The sequence below is a fragment of the Callospermophilus lateralis genome, chromosome X, assembly GCF_048772815.1.
Source record: "Callospermophilus lateralis isolate mCalLat2 chromosome X, mCalLat2.hap1, whole genome shotgun sequence".
NCBI classification, from domain to species: domain Eukaryota; kingdom Metazoa; phylum Chordata; class Mammalia; order Rodentia; family Sciuridae; genus Callospermophilus; species Callospermophilus lateralis.
The window spans coordinates 100,606,707-100,627,149 of NC_135325.1; the positions used below are offsets into that span (position 1 = coordinate 100,606,707).

The window sequence follows — 20,443 nt, forward strand, 5'->3', positions numbered from 1 at the left end:
TTAAGTTTAGTGAGAGAACAGGATATAAAAGTAGAATTTATTCATTCATTTGCTTTTATTTTAATTTTTTAATCCTAAAGATTACAATTTAGTAAAATCAGTTTTCTGATGCGTGTACAGTTATGAGTTTTAACATACATATAGATCCATGTAGCCACCACTACGTGGACACAGAACAGCTCTTTCCCTCCAAAAAAGTCCCCCTGTCTCTACTCTCTCCCTAGCTACATGCCTTCATTTTATTTATTTTAAAATGGCCTCCCTAACATAACATTTTATAGAAATAGATTCAAAAGATAATTTGATTCAACCATTCACTTTATAGAGTTCCTTCTGTCTGCCTTCCACTGTGGTAGGTTATATAAGGAATATCATATGTGGATCAGGGTCTCAAGCTTGTTACAATATGGTCAGCAAGATCAGCTTAACATATTGGAAACAATTGGAGAACCACATAAGACACTCTCCAAGCAGGTGCTAAACTGGCACAGATCAGGACATGGGGAAATAGTTGTCTATATAAAGTATAGACTTCTGCAACTGAATGACACATTACTTGTATGTGTAATATATATTCTTTTGTGTGAGGACAAACTGGAATATATTTAGAAAAGTAGATTTAAGTTTCACCTCTGAAAGTGATCTATTCGTCTAAACCGATCAAAGGAAATCACATACTTGTGAAAGTCTTCAGAATCTCTAGTGAAGGCAGTCTATCTAAGTGCAAAAAAAATTATTTTACTTTTATAAGATGTGGAGAGACAGACGGCTGCCAAATGGTTTTGCTCTGTGTCCAGAGAAATTTAACAAAGTTGACATCCAAATATCTATTGCAGAAGTCTGACTAGAATTTTCCATTATGAATACAGTGCATGTAAATTCTGAACATATGGCTTCCATCAGTGATCTATGAGGAGGTGATGGAATGTAGGTTGGGGAAGACAAGAGGAAGGCCAAGTCTCTGACTCTAAAGTGAGAGGCAGCTGGACACCATATGTGTGTGTTTACACTTGGAGCCAGCTTTATGTCGAGGGAGTAGGCAGTCACCCAAGACTTGTGATTTGTAGGGTGTGGGGAAAAGATCTTCCTTTGCCAAATTCTTCCCCTACAGGCAGGCCTCAAAGCCTGAACTTTCCATTAGAGAAAGAAAATATTGTTTTATTCCCAGAGACCCTCTTTAAAATATAGGGAGCTGAGCAGGGGCAAGGGACACCAGCCCATTAAGCTGGAAACAGCTATAAGATCCTTAATGTGGAACATTTTATCCACTTAGCCTGGCAGAACTGGAGGAACAGTAGGATCCAGGAATAGGTCTCTGTGACTGTGAGTGTGTGTATGTGTGTTCATGTGCATGCATGCTGGGAGTCAGTGTTTGCAAAAAGCTAGCTCAATACAGATCAGAATGGTAATATTTTGTACATATGTACATATTCCAGCTCATTGACTACATGCTGGGTGCCTATAATAGTTTATTCCCTAAGGTGGCAGGCCTCCATAGTATCAGCTGGGGTACAGGTTGACTGTGGAGATTTGCTTGGTCTCAAGAGTATGGCACCTGAGGCATCCTTGGCCTAAGCATCTAAAAGAGCTTTCCGAAAATTCTCCAGATAGCCCTTACAGAAAGTGGGGGCAAAGTCAGGGGTGTGAATCCCATTGATGGGAACAGACAGATTAGCTGTTAGAGGAGTGTCACTTCTCTAGAAATAATCTTAGTAGAAGCAGGGCTGTCTGGTGCATGTGATAAAAACCACCTTTACAAGGAAATGACGTGATGATTGTGAGCTTTCTGATTGTGCCATCTATGTCTTGTACTCTGGGTATGGTCCTGCCTTGTATCTTAAAAATTGACCTTCTCAAAATTGTCTGTTGAGTCTTCTTTCCAAGTTATTTTTAGCAATCAGTCCAACCTCACTGAGTTGGGGGAAACATATACATTTTGTTTTGAAAATATACTTTAAGAAGCTATGAAGATGAGCAGGATTCCAGTAAATGTTGGGCTTGGCTATTTGAAATACACCAGGAAAATCAGTTCAGAGGCTTGTCCAATCCTTAGACTATACAAGAACATTGGAGCTATATAGAAAGAGCTCACAGATGTTAAAATCTAGGGCCATACCTCTTTGACATTAAAGTGCCAGTTTAGCTCATAACACTCATTTTGGAGATTCTGTAACTGAGCCTTTTGTATTAAGAGAGCAATGCACTTTTTAGATTGGCTTGGGGTAAAGAAAATCAATAAAACTTCATGTGGGTGTGGTGTTGACTTTTCTGAGTTCATTATTAGATGGAAAATTCATACTACTTCTCAGCCTGAGTCATTTGAAAAAATTGGATTTTCTCATTTGCAGGTGGAAAATTTAATGTGCCCATTAATTTCTTCAGATGATGACATTTAAAGGTGAAAGTGATAATGGTGCTGGGAAGATGTACTGGAGATCGTGCTCTTTATTGGTGCTGGGGCAGAGAGCTGCTGCTGTGGTTATGTGAACTAGCTTTGGTCAAAGGGCAGAAACCAGGGTTCTGGTATGATTTTCCTGTAGATTGATAATGAAAATTTCCCATTATAGCTTGTGGGCATACGATGTATTAGAGATTCATAAATAGAATTCTTGGGCCTTTAGAACTAACTTATGCTGGACAAATGCTGTATTTGTAACTTTTAGGTAGTATCTAGGGACCCAGTCAGCTTTCTTGATTGTCTGTTCAATTTCAAGAGAAGTTGAGAAAGTTTCTTTTTTCCAACTATGTCTCTCCTACTTAGATTTGCCCATTTCTCCTTGGCCACTGTATCATTTACATTGAGAACAATTTCTCAGCATTGTTCTTGTTAAATCCCTTCATGGACTACTGGACCATGCTCCTCAAGTCTTCTCCAGGCTAATAATTTTTTGTAGTGACAACATAGGCTTTTCTCACTTTATTCCAGAAGAAATGAGTCTTTAAGCTTCTTGCTTGTGCAATAATAATGATGATGATAGTAATAGTATCAATATTAATAATGATGATGATAATTAACAGTCATCATTTAAAAAAATCTAACATTTATTGAGTGCCAATTGCCAGGAAGTGTGCTAAGCATTTAACTTGTATTGGTTCATATTATCCTTCTGATAATCCAATGGTGGTAGGAGTTATTTTTGACACTTTAAAGATTAGGAAACTAAAACAATTAATTTGCCCAGGTTCACACTGTCAGTTTAATGTGTATCTTTCTGTGATGCTGTATAGCTTCCCTGATCATTAAGACTACTTTTTCTTGTATGTTTATTTTTTGTGCATATACACACATATGCATATACATCTATGCATATGTTTGTATATACACCAGAAAATAAGTGGAAATAAATTTGTTGAATGTGTGCAATGCTGCTTTTTCCATGCTGAGGTATTAATACTTTTTAAAGGAAAGACTAGCTGACCTTCATCTATACTTAAATGACTCCCTTAGGAATATTTCATTTCTCTTTTCCATTAATAAGCTGCCTTGAAGAACAAATTAGTTCTATGAAGGATGCTACATTAAGTTTCAAAGTGCTAAAGCCAAAGGAATTTGAATATTTTCACCTTTATTCTATCCACATATGTGGTAGATGATAAAATTTTACAGCAGTTTTTACTCTGTGCATTGCCTCTCAGACTTAGGGGCTGTTAGGTGGTAGCTAAGAGGAAGCACTGCATATCCCCTAAAATGGCCTTCAGGACACTTAGTAGTCCTGTATGGTCCAGTAGGAGGAATAAATGTAAGCATACATTGTAGATGAAAATAAACCAGGCTGCACATGGTGTTTGTGCCCTAAGTGCATTTCCAGAGTTGCTCCTGGCCCTTGGAGGACTGAGGAATGCAGACAGTGAATTGTACATTTTCAGGGGGTTTAATAATGTCTGGAAAGTCGGGGAAGCAGGATATATTGCTTGATTTAGGATTTGAAGGCAAGGAACTGAAGAAGAATACAGGAGTTCCTCAAGTGAAATTCATTCATTTTGTTTTCCAATTGAGCTGATGTTCCCAGAATGGGCACTACTGAGTGTCATGTTAGGCTGGGGACAGGATGAAGACAGCAACACTTGCATTTTAGGTTTAGTTTTGCCACTTTGTCAGAGTGTGTCTTTGGGAAAATTGTCTTCCCTCTGGGCTTCAGTTTCCTCACTTGTATGAGATAAAGATCAGTCTTTATCTCATTGACTTGTTGTGATGGTTAATAAATGGGAGACTGTTTTGAGTCAATAGAAAATGTTTTAAATGGTGCACACCTGTAATACCAGATAATTGGGAGGCTGAGGCAGAAGGAACCCAGGTTCAAAGGCAGCCTGGGCAATTTAGCAAGACCCTGTCTCAAAATAAAAAAATGAAAAGAGCTGCAGATATAGCTCAGTGGTAGAGTACCCCAGGTTCAATGCCCAGTACTGTCACTACCCAAGGGAATGTTAACAATCACTAAAGATTGTATTTAAATGTGTTGTATTCTATATGCAATTTCTTTGCTTATTATTTTCTTAGAATTAATTCTCACAAATATGTTTCTCATTATAGAATTAAAAATACTGTTTTTAGCATACAATAATATTAAGTTTAGCCACTGATCCCATTTTGACTTCTCTAGCCCACTTCTGAATAGACCTGGGATGGTCTTCTCCTGCTTGACAGAGTGAAGGAGCTTCTCAACTCTCTTAAATCACCCATTTACTCATTTAGACTTTACCACCGAGCTACTCATTTGATTTTAAAATTCATGCCTTACATTTAGTGGTGGTTTATCTTAGGCCAATGGTCTCCAAAGTGGGGGATGTTTGGACTCCTAGAGAATATGCAAGATGATCTATTTGGGTATAGGGAAAACAATAAAATTTTAATTGATTTTTTTGGTACTGGGGATTGAACTCAGGGACACTCTACCACTGAGCTACACCCTCAACATTTTATTTTTAAATTTGAGACAGGGTCTTGATAAGTGGTTGAGACTAGCCTCGATTTTGTGATCCTTCTGCCTCAGCCTCCTGAGTGGCTGATATAACAGGTATATGCCACCGTGCCTCATCAAAACATTAAAATTTATACTTAATTTTTATCTAAAAACAAAAAAATCAAACCTTGCTAATTCTTTTTTTTAAAAAAATTAAGATGTTGATGGATCTTTATTTTATTCATTTATTTATATGTGATGCTGAGAATCAAACCCAGGGCCTCGCACATGTGAGGAAGCACTCTACCACTGAGCCACAACCCCAGCCCCAAGCCTTGCTAATTCTTCATCTTTGGATTGGCATTGCCTGCTCACTTGGATCTCTGATAGACATGTCACACATGTCTGCTAGCACCTTGAAGAAAGAGTGGGTGTTTCATAATTTAAAGCAGTTTTCAGCAAAGTCCTCACTGTATTTTTTGTTTTCAAGGCACTGCAAAAAACTGTGGTTTACCTGTGTAGGGAGAAGGTTCTGGCTTATATGATCTTAAATAATCAAATATTCAGTAGTTTGCAAGGAGATGGAGAATGACCATGGAACTCTTTTGTACAACCCAGAGGGCTCACTAGTAAACTTGGGGGAAATATTTTAAAAACTTGAACTTAGAGATAAATTACACCTTTTCTTTTGAACACAGAGAAATATTCCAAATTTGCTGACCTTTTCTTGCTAAGTAGTCGGTAGTAGTATGATATCCAGAGGATACTATTGAAAAGACTTAAACTATCCATTCAAGGTGATTTTTAGCAATAAATAAAAATTAACTCCTAAAATAAAGTGTATTTTAAAAATGAAGAGCCTGGTGTGGTGGCTTGCACCTATAATCCCTGCTATATGGAGGCTGAGTTGGAAGGAATGTGAGTTCGAGGCAGCCTCAGCAACTTACAGACTCCCATCTTAGAAACATGTTCCACCATCCTTCTTTTTAATTTTTTAATGTGATTTCATTGCTTTATCACTTAAAATAAACCTCTTGGTATTTGTATAATATATAATTTTTGGATATAAACTATTTATTAACAGAAAAGGCCTACAGACTCATTTCTTCTTAGATACACCCATGATTCGGCCGCGGCGCCCAGTGGTCTTAGTGTGCTGGCCTTGGACACGAAGGCCCCAGAAGTGGCGCAGTCCCCTGTGGGCCCTAATCTTCTTCAGTCGCTCTAGGTCCTCCCGGAGTTTATTGTCTAGACCATTGGCCAGAACCTGGCTGTATTTTCCATCCTTTACATCCTTCTGTCTATTTAAGAACCAGTCTGGGATCTTGTACTGTCGTGGATTCTGCATAATGGTGATCACACGTTCATCCTCATCTTCAGTGAGTTCTCCAGCCCTCTTGGTGAGGTCAGTGTCTGCTTTCCTCAACACCACATGAGCATACCTTCGCCCCACACCCTTAATGGCAGTGATGGCAAAGGCTATTTTCCGCCGCCCATCCATGTTTGTGTTGAGTACTCGCAAAATGTGCTGGAACTTTTCAGGAATCACTAGAGACATGGCGGCAGCAGAGTGGTGGCGTGTCGGTATCTGTATAATTTTAAAAATTAGAAATTGATCAAATTATTTTCTCTTCTCTTTCTGTACTAGGGTCTAAACCCACAGGAACTTTGCCACTGAGCCAGGGTCTCACAAAGTAATTGCCAAGGCTGGCCTTGAATTTTTGATCCTCATGATCCAGTCTCCCAAATTTCTAGGATTATGGGTGTGTGCCACTGCACCTGGCTAGAAAGAAATATTGTAACCTCTTTAAAATTCTTCCAAATGAAGAATTTTTGTAAACCCTATGGTAAGAATGTTAAGATACCATACCTTCTGATTTTTTGAAAGCATAGATGATTGTCATCAGGAAATAAGGAAGTTTAGTAGATAAATTACAACAAATGTTCTTAAATAATTGGAGGATGAAATTTTAAAAAATGCATTATGAGGGCTGGGGATGTGGCTCAAGTGGTAGCGCGCTTGCCTGGCATGTGCGGGGCGCTGGGTTCAATCCTCAGCACCACATGAAAGAAAAATAAAGTTATTGTGTCTACCTAAAACTAAAAAATAAATATTTAAAAAATTCATTATGATATATTAAGCACAGACAATGATTTATTTCTTCTGTTTCTGTCTTTGTATCTTTGAGCTCTTTTTCAACCAAGATCAATTAAAACCTGGTATCAAAATAACCTAATTTAGAGCCAGGTGCAGTGGTGCAGTGGTGCACAGCTGTAATCCCAGGTAACTTAGTGAGACCCTGTCTAAAAATAAAAAGGACTGGGGATAAAGCTCAGTGCTCCTGGGTTCAGTTCCCAGTACCAAACAACCAAACCAAACCAAATCGAACCAAACAAATAAATTTCCACCTAATCTGGAACAAGTCTTTCAAATTGCTGTATGATAGGATTTTAAAATTAAGGGCCAATGTTAAGTCATATTGCTCTCAATAAACTCTGTTAAGTAATAGTTTTAGGAAAGGATAAAATTACTTAGGTATCATTTATGCAAAGTATACTCTTGTTTTAAATACCACTAGTTTTATTTTCCCATCCTTAAACATTTCTGTGTATGTTTGTATCATTAGTATATAATATATTAATATACTTATGTGTATGTAATTTATAAATAAATTCATATATAATTTTGGGTGCATATATCTTTTTAAATAGAGGCCTCTGAACTAGATTAGATGCTCCAGATACTTAACAGTGAATATAATAACATTGACTTGTCTTCTGTGTCTCCTATCAATAGCCCAGCCTAGAGAAGTGTTATTTAGATGAGGGACATTCTATCCCCCATCTCATATAGTTATTATGTGTTCTAGTTTTGTCTCAAGTTAGAGCACTGCAAGGCACGTATCTGGGTTGTGTAAGATTGGGTCAAGGTGAAAGCATAGAGCTGGAAAGGTGCTAGAAAGTGTGTGTGGTTCAATAATTGGAGAGGGAGAAATAAGTCAAGGTGTTGAGGGATTGAAATTTTGTGACATTCTCCCTCTCTTGCTTGACCTACCTATAGGCCTCAGAAAGGTTATCCGAAAATAATATTCTACAGCATGTTTCAGTCCCCTTCTACCAGCTTCCAGTCACACAGAGCCTACAGAATCACAAAGTCACTAAAATCACAAATGAGAAATGCTGAATGGTATTAACTTGTATTGTTCCTTAATTGTTTTATGCATGTAAGCTCTAGGTAATGGAGTGGCAGTTAAAAGTAAGAACATCAGTCAGACCTTAATGTGAATCCTGGTTCCATTGGTTGCTTGCTGGCTCTGTGACATTAGGGCAAATAACTTAATAAGCTTTGGGGTTAATTCAGTCTTTTTTGAAACTTAATTTCTTACAAAATGAAGATAGTCCTATCTAGCTTTCAGGGTGGTTAAAAGGATTAAATTCATGGAAAGCTAGGAATCTGATGTATAGCAAGCACTCAACAGTAGCATAATTCATCAAATTGTCGCCTTCCTATGCTTCTTTTCTATACTTACAGTGCCTAACAAAGACCTACCATATACTTGGTGATCAGTTTGTACTTGTTGAATTGAATAGAAGCAGTGAGAAAGACATATTAGGGCAAAGTTGATTTAGAAATCTAGTACAACCTGAGATTAGAGACTTTCAACCAATTTACTTTCTTTTTCTCTGCTGAAATAGTTTGTTTATTTACTTATTGGTACCAAATATTGAACCCAGGGGCACTTAACCACTGAGTTGCATCCCCACACATTTTTATTTTTATTTTTTTTTTGAGACATGCTCCAATTTGCTTAGGGTCTCACTAAATGACAGAGGATGCCTTTGAACTTGCGATCCTCCTGCCTCAGCCTCTCGAGTTGCTGGGATTACAGGGATGTGCCACTGCACCTGACTGAAATAGTTTATTTTTGAAAGGCATTTTGATTATTCTCCAACCCCCCCCAATCTTATTGCAACAACACTTTTTATATATTTATTCAAGATTCATCCCTTTGAGGTGAAAATAAAAATCTTCTTGATTCCATTAGTAATATCTCTGTTCTGTTTAGTGAAGTTTGAAATATTTGACTTTTTCTTCCCTTCAATCATAATAAATGTTAGCAATATCATTATGCTTCTCTCTGTACAACCATTCATAAATGGCTCCTTTCTATTTGCCAGTGAAGCCCAAATTCCTGAATTTGGCCCCATCTGGCCAATCCAAATGTTTTCCATCAAGTCTTTGCTCCAGTCAGGGGGGTCTGAATGTGGGCTCTAAGCACTATGCATAACTCAAATTAAACTTGTCCTTTGCTATGTTAGGATTTCTCATTTCTAAATGTCAGGCTTTACCTGGCTAATAAATGACCCATTGAGTTCTTCTAGATTGCTCACTCATTTTGGATTCTTAGTTAAGTGTCAAATGTATATATTCATGTTTTCCACAAATGAGGTATGACCCACCAGAAGGCAGGGAGAGGGTCTTGTTTCTTAGTTATTCCCCACAATGCTATAGATTCTGCAGAGCACACAGTAAAGTGATTAATTACAATGGAAGGACCACGAAAGTGCTTTGCAAATCTAAATGTAAGGGATTTAAAAAATTCATTCATGTACATAAAAACCATTTACTGAGTACCTACTGTGTGCTGGGTAAGTAGGATGGATCTAAGTGCTGTGTAAGTATTCTTTAAGGACTCTCAAACTTTCCTTGGGAGAGAAATTTGGTAAATGACCAGATTTTCTTTCTTTCCTAAAAATATTTTTTAGATGTAGATGCACACTATCTATCTATCTATCTATCTATCTATCTATTTATTTTAGTGTGGTGCTGAGGATCAAACCCAGTGCATCACATGTACTAGGCAAGCACTCTACCACTGAGCCACAACCCCAGCCTTATGTTTTCTTAAGTAGCATGAATGGTCAAATTTGGTTGTTTGGGATTGTGTGACCTCACAAATCTGAAAAATCAGATATTTAAGTTGTAAGTGTACTAACCTAATTGAAGGCAGAATGTGTGTATCAGGAGAGACTTAATATTTATATTGCTCACCATTCCATTTTAATGCCTAGAACACAAAGTCTGACACATATAATTTTAACAAACACTCTTGAATGAACAGTGAGACTTCTAAGGAAATTGCATTTACTATGGATGTGCTAACAAAATAAGGCTCCTGGAACCTTAGACCCGGAGGTCAGACAATGGTAAATTCTAAGCTGCTGCTACCCCAAAAGTGCCCTTGGAAAATACCCAGCTGGACTCTTGAAGTTCCCTCAATCTTGTCTTTTTCTATTTGAAACTTCTGTAAAAGCCCCTTTTGGCAGTTATAACACCTTTTTCTCTTATCTGAAAGCTAAAGTAACTTTATGCATTTTTCATACTAGTTAAAACACCAAGTCTTGGTTTATCTCCTTTTCCACATCTGGCCTACATTCACTGTGTTACATTTTGTAAATATCACTGTGAAACAACCTACGTTAGTCAGTCTGTGTCTCTTACTTGTGGTATTTGACACTCAAGTTTTCAGTTGGCCACCTTCTTCACTTTTAGCAACTTCATAGTAAACCACACAAAAACTGAGAAAACAGTTGCTCCTTCTGCCACCTCAGAAAGCAGGTAATTTGGGAGTCATTTAAAAATAAATAGAAAAACTCAAGCCCCAAATGGGCTTAAAAGAGTCTTGAGGATTAATTGCTGTTGCTGTTATTGCTACTCATTCTAGGGAGGGGAAAAATTCCAAAATGATTCTATGCCACAGAGCCAAATCATCTGGTCTGTGTGCTGAGTCCAAAAACACTGCTGCATATTTTCCCCAAGGAACAAACCAGAGAAATTGAATATGAAAGATCACAGTAGGTTTTAGGTGAGAAAATCTTCAGGAAAGAACTTCCTTAAAAAGAAAGGTTATATATGGTGAAAAGTACTGCTCTCCAACTACCACCTCTGTGTTTTCTCTCACATATTATGACAGTAGAGGTCAAATGACATTTACCTTTCTGTTGCTTCATGACCCATTTTTAGCATTATTTTCTCCACTTCAGGCTTTTTTTTTTTTTTCTTTTTTTTTTTTTGTACTGGGGATTGAACCAAGGGGCTTAACCACTAAGCTGCATCTATAGCCCTTTTTATTTTTTTATTTTGAGACAGGTTCTCACTATGTTGCTCAGGATCTTGCTAAGTTACTGAGGTTGGTCTCTAACTTGTGATCCTCCTGCCTCAGCCTCCCGAGTTGCTGGTATTATAGGTGTATACCATCGTGTATGACACACTTCTAGCTTTAAGTTTATATCCTTTAGTGGAAAGAGTGTGGAAGAAAGCATGAGGTGGGGTCAGATATCTTGGAGGTTATTGAACATTTTTACTAAGCCATATCAATATTGATTCTGTTACTGACTCTACCAATTCTAGGAACAAGCATTGTGGCCTGTGTTCTGCCTAGATTGCTCTTCCCTTGAATCTTGGCATTTTAAACTTCTAGTTCTTCATGCTTCCGCCTATGTATTACTTAATAAAGAGACCTACCTTAATCATGCTATCTAATGTAGCTACCATATTCATTGGTCCAGTCATCATTGTACTATATTCCTCTAGTTTCTTTCTTTCTTTCCCTCCTCTTCCTCCTCCTCCTCCTCCGTGCTGGGAATTGAGTTCAGAAATGTTTTACCACTAAGATACATCTCAAATCCTTTTTATTTTGAGATAGGGTTTCACTAATTTATCTATGTTGATCTCAAACTTGGAATCCTTCTGCCTTAGCCTCTGGAGTCTCTGGGATTACAGGTGTGCACCACTGCTCCTGGCTTCTGGTTTCTTTCATTGTTACTTATCTTAACTAACTGAAATGATCTATCTTATTTACTTGATTTTTCCCCCATTCCCACTGCCTACTAGAATGTAACTTCATTGCAGGCAGGAATCATGTTTATCTTGTATCACTGGTGCATACACCCAAATTGTTAACATAGTGCCTGGTGCATTCTAGGTGATCAGAAGCTATTTATTCAATAAATGAATGAATGAGTAGGGCAGAGGTCAATCCAGGACTACCACAATGTGACATCTTTCTGGAGTGTTCAGTTACAGAACAGAGTCTGCCAAGATTTGTCAAGCTCAATGACCTCTACCCACATCTGCTGATTCATGTGGGAACAAATGATATAATCAGAAGAGATGGAACTGTCTCTTTAGTGATTCTAAATTTGGATGTGAAACTTGAAGGGTTTGAGAGTAGAGGTAGAATGTTGATTTCTTTCATAGGGTAAAAGGAATGAGTTGGGTAGAGATTATAAGATACAGGAATTAATACTTGACCACATTCATAATGTTGGACTTAATTTTTTGGACTATGCTCCGTGGCAATAGAACAATAGGTTGTTGGTAAAGGATGAACTGTATCTTGGGAAGACAAAAAAATTGTCAGGAGACTCATGAACTGCTTCAAGAACATAGAGTTGCTGGATTTAACAAAACAAAAACCAGATGACCATTTAAATTTGAATTTTGAATTTCAGATAAACAATGGATAATTTTTAGTATAATATGTCTCATGCAATATTTGGTGTTATGTATTTCATCTGGCAACTCTACAAGAGTGTTTTCATCCAGTTCTCATTAGTCTATATTAGTCACAGGGATATCATAAGAATTATATCAGATGTCTTGTACTAGACATAATTTGTCTATAGCAGCATTTCCCAAACCATGTTCCATGAAACTGTGGGGTCCCACAAGATGTGAACATACCTTGATAAATTGTCAAATGTGTTCACAGATAGTTACAGTGCACATTAGGATATTAAAGATGCCAACTGTGCGTATACACACACACACACACACACACACACACAAACTATCCCCCAAATTTGCTTGTGTTTTGAGGCTCCATAGTCTCTAAATAAATTATCTCCTCTGAGATTCCCATCCTCACCTCATGTGACCAGCCCTATTGAATACCTGGACTCTATCATTGAAGCGTTCTGTACAGGCTGACTTTCCATTTTCCCTTTGGGGAAGAAAAATACAGAAACCTGAGAATTGGACCCTGAAGAAAAATTTCATAGTCTTGCTGGAGCCTCACTGGTTATTGTCAGCTGTGTGAGCAAGCAAGAGCTGTTCTGGAGCTTTCTGAGGTTCAGGGTCTTGCTTGCACATCTGCCCAGCTTTGAAGAAACACTGTAAGGGGACTAGTTCATTGTTTTAGACATATTTTGTTGTCATGGTTTTTCAAGTAGTGGACAACAATCTCGGTGTGGAAAAACACTCCATTATCATAGGAATTAATTTGTGCATAATTTTCTAGGTGAAGTTCAGAATGCATCTTCTTCAAAGGTAAACTTAATGGCATTTGTTTCATAAATACCATCATTCCTCACTGTCAGTCCTCTGTGAACACTCTAGCCTCTGACATTCAGTGAAGCAATAAAGAAATCAAACATGCCTACCTAACCTTTATGAAAATATTTAAAATTATGATTTAATTTTTAATCTCCCATGGCAGCAGTAAAATAAATGATATAAATCTCAATAGGACAAACTGTCTCTTTGCAATAACACTTTGAGTATGGCCTGAACCGGCAAGAATTTCTCTTAATCATAAACTGATGTGGCATGGGTCTGGGCAAAGGGAGGGTATAGATTGTTGTTGACATTTCTGGGGACCTGTTTATGTAATTGTCTTTCAAAACGGGTAGAAAGTAAAGAGGCAATTTTGACACATCTTGTGCTAACAGTTTGGATTTTAATATAATACATTGTTCTTTGCTATTGAATCTCTCCCTTTTGCCATTAAAACAATGACAACACCAAAATTAAACCCAAGAAAGCCCAAAGCACACAAAACAACTGGCATGATAAAATAAAGGCAAGAGAAGCATGGCTTTTCTGACTTTTATTTTATTTTATTTTATTTGATACTGGGGATTGATCTCAGGGACACTCTGTCACTGAGCCACATCCCCAGCCCCATTTTGTATTTTTATTTAGAGACAGGGTCTACACTGAGTTGCTTAGTGACTTGTCATTGCTGGGGTTGGCTTTGAACTTGTGATCCTCCTGTTTCAGCCTTCTGAGCCTCCGAGATTACAGGTATGTGCCACCGCACCTGGCTGCTTCTGACTTTTAAAAAGAAATGAAATAATCCACTCCATCTAAAAAGATGGGAGTTAAGGTTTATTGAATCCATTGAGAAATTCCTTATACAATTATCTGAGGTCTGGGGCACCAAGCCTCAGGAATGGGAATGGGTAAATACAGGGATGCCAAATTAAATAAGATGGTTATGGTGTTGAAATGATACTAACACAGTGTACTGTAGATGTAGTAATTAGTTTCTCAGTGTTTCCACAGTTTAAAGAGCTAACATCAAAAGCCATACACCATTAGGAAGCAAATTTGTTAGTTTTATAACATTGTATGTATACTATACATTACTTAAATAAGTGTCTTTTTTTGTGTGTGTGGATGCTTGGCTTTTGAATACTTTGAAGTGCCAGAGTCTTGCCCATTCATAAGTGCTGAATACATGTATGTTGAACCTGTGGATGTCTTATACACAACTACAGTTTGTTCTTTCTTTTTTTTTTTTTTTTTTTTTGGTAATGGGGATTGAATCCAGAGGTGCTTAACCACTGAGCTACATCCTTAGCCCTTTTTATCTTTTATTTTGTTAAATTGCTGAGGTTGGCTTTAAACTTGTGATTCTCCTGCCTCAGCCTCTCAAGCTGCTGGGATTACAGGCATGCACTACCATGACTATCTAATTTGGGCTTTTTGCTATCAATGCTCCCTCTCCTTTTTTGGGGGAACATACTGGGGATTGATCCTAGGGGTGCTTTACCATTGAGCTACACCCCCAGTCCTTTTACTATTATTTTAAATTTTGAGACAGGTGATCCTAAATTGCTGAGGATCTTGCTAAATTTCTGAAGCTGGCCTCAAACCTGTGATTTTCCTGCCTTAGCCTCCCATGTCTCTGGGATTATAATGGTTGGCCATTTTGACTGGCTTGCTTCTTCTCCTTATCCTGGGTAAGTCAGAATCTACTATCCTAGTTGTTTATATCAAAACCAGTTGTGTCTGGGTATGGTGGCACACACCATAATCCCAGTGACTTGGGAGGCTGAGGCAGGAGGATTCCAAGTTCATAAGCAAGCCTCAGCAAATTAGCAAGGCCTTAAGCAACTCAGTGAGACCCTGTCTCAAAAAACAATGCTGGGGATGTAGCTCAATGGTAAAGTATCCCTGGGTCAAATCCCCAGTACCACACATAAACACATACACAAACAAACAAACAAAACAAACAAAAAAACCAGTTGTGTCTCTGACCATGGTATACAAAGATGGTTCACCTTTGAGACCAGCTGAAGTTCAGACTTGATCATGACACCCAGTGTTCCAATCACATGGAAAGAGCTAGCACAAGGAAGTGATTAATCAGGAGAATAACTTCTTCAGTATCCTAGGCATTAGAGGGATGCTCAAAGAAATAAATTCGTCTTTTGGTGAAAATTTGGAGGAAATGTGGAAAATATATGAGGAATCCAAGTAGTTCAGGGTTAACACAGTATTGCACCTCTGTTTCTTTAACATTTAAGAACATTTTTTCTTTTGTGTGCCATGTTACAGAAAATGAACTATGAGTATGTGTGAATTTGTAGGACATAGAGAAATCTGCTTGTGAAGAGGAAAACATGGGCTGAGGGGGCTTTGAAATGAAATGTGTGTTGAGTTATCTTAGATTCCCATCTGGGAAGTATGTGGTTCTTTCTGCTCTTTGTATGTGTGGTGGGAAGGCTTTGGACTGCATCCTCTCCTTTAGCATTAGATGCAGTTATTTTATTGAAGGATGAAAGGGACAAATATGGGGTGCTTTACTTTTTTAGGGAGGAGATTATATTTTTTTCCTTCTAATGCTTTCCTCCCAGTAGATTCAGGAGGAGACCCAGGGAGGGGTGAAGTAGAATTTTAGACACATTGACTCACAAATACTGACTTGATCCATTGCTTCCCCTTAGACTTCTTTCTTGGTCTTTCTCTAGTAGCATTGAAAAGTATTGGCTTTGTATCAGATCCAGACAGACTTGGAGGCAGCTGTGCACTGACTTTAAAAATCACCTAATGAAAATATGATCCCTGTACTTGAGGAAATATAAAATTGAATATAGATAAACAGTTTTTAGTTTTTGATTTGAAAATTGCATCTCATTGGTAAATTGTGCAAATTTTGTTATTCTGAGAAAGAGGTCTTAGAGAGGCCTCTGGCACATTCTCTTATGGCAAAACAGCTCCTTTGTAGGAGAGACTTGATTATTTGTGCTGGTCAACCTGGAGTGCTCTGCCTTGTGGCAGCCTGCCTACCCCAGTCTAGCAGAGACTTCAGCTGGTTGCAACATATGTGGCCACCAGAGACATGTGCTCTTATATCTTTAAACAGACCAAAGATCAAGAAATTAGACCCTGGGCAAGGACCCCTGTGTTTAAACAAACAGTAAGGCATCATGAGCACAGCAGAAGCAAAACCAAATCTCTGACAGTGTTTCTGTCCCCAGGAAGAAAGGAGAAGACATCACTGTTTCCAACAGCTTTCCAGTGTCAGAGGCCTGCATAGTTCAGATGCAGATCTCAGGAGGGAGAGGGCCAGATCCTGCGATTCTTCTCCAGTTCCAGGAAAATAAATAAGAATGATTGATTTTTTTTTCAGGAAGGGAGCCATGTGCAAAAGAGGGCTCCTGACCCCAGAAGGAGGAAGGGGAGGGAGGAGGAAACAGATGTTTGAGTAATGGCAAAGACACCCAGGAGGCTGTTATGCTGTGTCAGTGATGTAATGCTGAATCGAAATGACTCCTAACTAGAGATGTGTGGGCTGTCCCTGGCCCTGGGAGGGAAGACTGTTTCCATGCAGGTGCAGGCACTAGAGGCCCAGACAGCTAGTCACAGATAAACTTGTGCTTGCTTTAATCTGTGTATATCTCTTTGGTCCAGTCTGGGCCTTCATTCCTAGATGATGATTACTCTGAGGATACAGAATGAAATGTGATTCAGAAAGAACATTACACTGGAGCCAGAGACAGCATGGTGATAAGAATTTGGGCAACAAGTTTATAGCTTTCCCACCCTTGAACTTTTTCAGACTTTCTTTGGGTGAAGAGTCCCTTTAATGAGACCCCAGAACTTATATGTAGATTTCTCCTGAAAAACCTGTCCTGAGGGATGAACTATACACTTTACTGAACCCTGACCTTATGGTGAGAACTGGCAGATGTCATGGAATCCTAAAAATTATAGAAAACCAGGGCTGGGGCTATAGCTCAGTTGATAGAGTGCTTGCCTTGCATGCAAAGACCCTGGGTTCAATCCCCAGCACCACAAAAAACTGTAGAAAACCTATCATTACCTTTTTAAAAAAATGTTCTGGTAGCCTTCTGTGATCCATCTCTTTAGCTTCATCTTGTACCCCTCTATTCCCTCTTGTTATGTGCTTGTCTCCCTGTCTATCAGTTTCTATAATATTTCCATTCTTGTCATACAGTAGGCATTTGACACTAGCTCTTCCCTCTACTTGGAAAGCTCTTTGCCTAAGATACTTGAAGGATGGCTCCTAATTATATGTACTCAGGGCCTAGTACATATCTAACCCTGAGAAATAGAGCAGATTACTATGGTGTAATTATTTTATTGGTCTACAGAGGTTAGTGGAGAGATCAGGTTTGGGGATGGAGGTGAAGATAAACGTGATGATGAGAAGAATTTTGTAGCTAAAAGGAACAAGTGTAGAGCAGAGCAAGCATGGGAGGGGCAGTGGGTAATCCTTGGGTTTCATCTGTTATCCAAGGGGCTTGGCTTGGTTATTGAGACTTTACTGATAGGTGTTACTCTAATGTGAATGAAGGGGGAAAATACCTGGTCAAACTAATTTATTGTCATAATCTGAGAAAAAAAAGAAAGAAACAAACAAAAAATCCCCAAACCAAATAGCAGCTGCTGGGAGTGCTAGGGAGAATTTCACTTATATTTTAAATCAAGGGACTGATGATTGAAAGCTTTATTTCTTTTTGGCTTCCCTTCATCTGTAAAAGGGGTATTTATTTCTTTTTTTCTTTTTTTATTATTAGTTGTTCAAAACATTACATAGCTCTTGACATATCATATTTCATACATTTGAATCAAGTGAGTTATGAACTCCCATTTTTACCCCAGATACAGATTGCAGAATCACATCAGTTACACATCCACATTTTTACATACTGCCATACTAGTGTCTGTTGTATTCTGTTGCCTTTCCTATCCTCTACTATCCCTCTCCCCTCCCATCTTCTCTCTCTACCCATCTATTGTAATTCATTTCTCTCTCTTGTTTTTTCCCTTTTCCCTCACTTCCTCATATATGTAATTTTGTATAACAATGTATAACAATTCCATTTCCATGCAATTTCCCTTCTTTCTCACTTTCCCTCCCCCATCTTGTCCCTGTTTAATGGTGATCTTCTTTTCATGTTCTTCCTCCCTATTCTGTTCTTAGTTGCCCTCCTTATATCAAAGAAGACATTTGGCATTTGTTTTTTAGGGATTGGCTGGATTCTCTTAGCATAATCTGCTCTAATGCCATCCATTTCCCTGCAAATGTCATGATTTTGTCATTTTTTAGGGCTGAGTAATACTCCATTGTGTATACGTGCCACATTTTTTTATCCATTCATCTATTGAAGGGCATCTGGGTTGGTTCCACAGTCTAGCTATTGTGAATTGTGCTGCTATGAACATCAATGTAGCAGTATCCCTATAGTATGCTCTTTTAAGATCCTCAGGGAATAGTCCAAGAAGGGGAATAGCTGAGTCAAATGGTGGTTCCATTCCCAGCTTTCTCAGGAATCTCCATACTGCTTTCCATATTGGCCGCACCAATTTGCAGTCCCACCAGCAATGTACAAGTGTACCCTTTTCCCCACATCCTCACCAGCACTTATTGTTGTTTGACTTCCTAATGGCTGCTAATCTTACTGGAGTGAGATGGTATCTTAGGGTGGTTTTGATTTGCATTTCTCTGACTGCTAGAGATGGTGAGCATTTTTTCATGTACTTGTTGATTGATTGTATGTCTTTTTTTTAAATTAATTTTTATTGTTGGTTGTTCAAAACATTACATAGCTCTTGATATATCATATTTCACACTTTGATTCAAGTGGGATATGAACTCCCATTTTTTCACCGTATACAGATTGCAGAATCACATCAGTTGCACATCCATTGATTTACATATTGCCATACTAGTGTCTGTTGTATTCTGCTGCCTTTCCTATCCTCTACTATCCCCCCTCCCCCCCTCCCCTCCCCTCTTCTCTCTCTACCCCCTCTACTGTAATTCATTTCTCCCCCTTATATTTTTCCCCTTTCCCCTCACTTCCTCTTGTATGTAATTTTGTATACCCCTGAGGGTCTCCTTCCATTTCCATGCAGTTTCCCTTCTCTCTCCCTTTCCCTCCCACCTCTCATCCCTGTTTAATGTTAATCTTCTTCTCATGCTCTTCATCCCTACTCTGTTCTTAGTTACTCTCCTTATATCAAAGAAGACATTTGGCATTTGTTTTTAAGGGATTGGCTAGCTTCACTTAGCATAATCTGCTCTAATGCCATCCATTTCCCTCCAAATTCTATGATTTTGTCATTTTTTAATGCAGAGTAATACTCCATTGTGTATAAATGCCACATTTTTTTTTTATCCATTCGTCTATTGAAGGGCATCTAGGTTGGTTCCACAGTCTTGCTATTGTGAATTGTGCTGTTATGAACATGGATGTAGCAGTGTCCCTATAGTGTGCTCTTTTTAGGTCTTTAGGGAATAGACCGAGTAGGGGAATAGCTGGGTCAAATGGTGGTTCCATTCCGAGCTTTCCAAGAAATCTCCATACTGCTTTCCATATTGGCCACACCAATTTGCAGTCCCACCAGCAATGTACAAGTGAACCCTTTTCCCCACATCCTCGCCAGCACTTGTTGTTGTTTGACTTCCTAATGGCTGCCAATCTTACTGGAGTGAGATGATATCTTAGGGTGGTTTTGATTTGCATTTCTCTGACTGCTAGAGATAGTGAGCATTTTTTCATGTACTTGTTGATTGATTGTATGTCCTCCTCTGAGAAGTGTCTGTTCAGGTCCTTGGCCCATTTGTTGATTGGGTTATTTGTTATCTTATTGTCTAATTTTTTTAGTTCTTTGTATATTCTGGATATTAGGGCTCTGTCTGAAGTGTGAGGAGTAAAGATTTGTTCCCAGGACGTAGGCTCCCTATTTACCTCTCTTATTGTTTCTTTTGCTGAGAAAAAACTTGTTAGTTTGAGTAAGTCCCATTTGTTGATTCTAGTTATTAACTCTTGTGCTATGGGTGTCCTATTGAGGAATTTGGAGCCCGACCCCACAGTATGTAGATCATAGCCAACTTTTTCTTCTATCAGACGCCATGTCTCTGATTTGATATCAAGTTCCTTGATCCACTTTGAGTTAACTTTTGTGCATGGTGAGAGAAAGGGATTCAGTTTCATTTTGT

At 38.5% G+C, this 20,443-nt stretch overlaps 1 pseudogene; it reads right to left on the reverse strand.

Moving 5' to 3' along the window:
- Nucleotides 1–5,969: 5,969 nt before the first annotated feature.
- Nucleotides 5,970–6,480, reverse strand: LOC143639039 (small ribosomal subunit protein uS13 pseudogene; annotated as a pseudogene).
- Nucleotides 6,481–20,443: the final 13,963 nt, after the last annotated feature.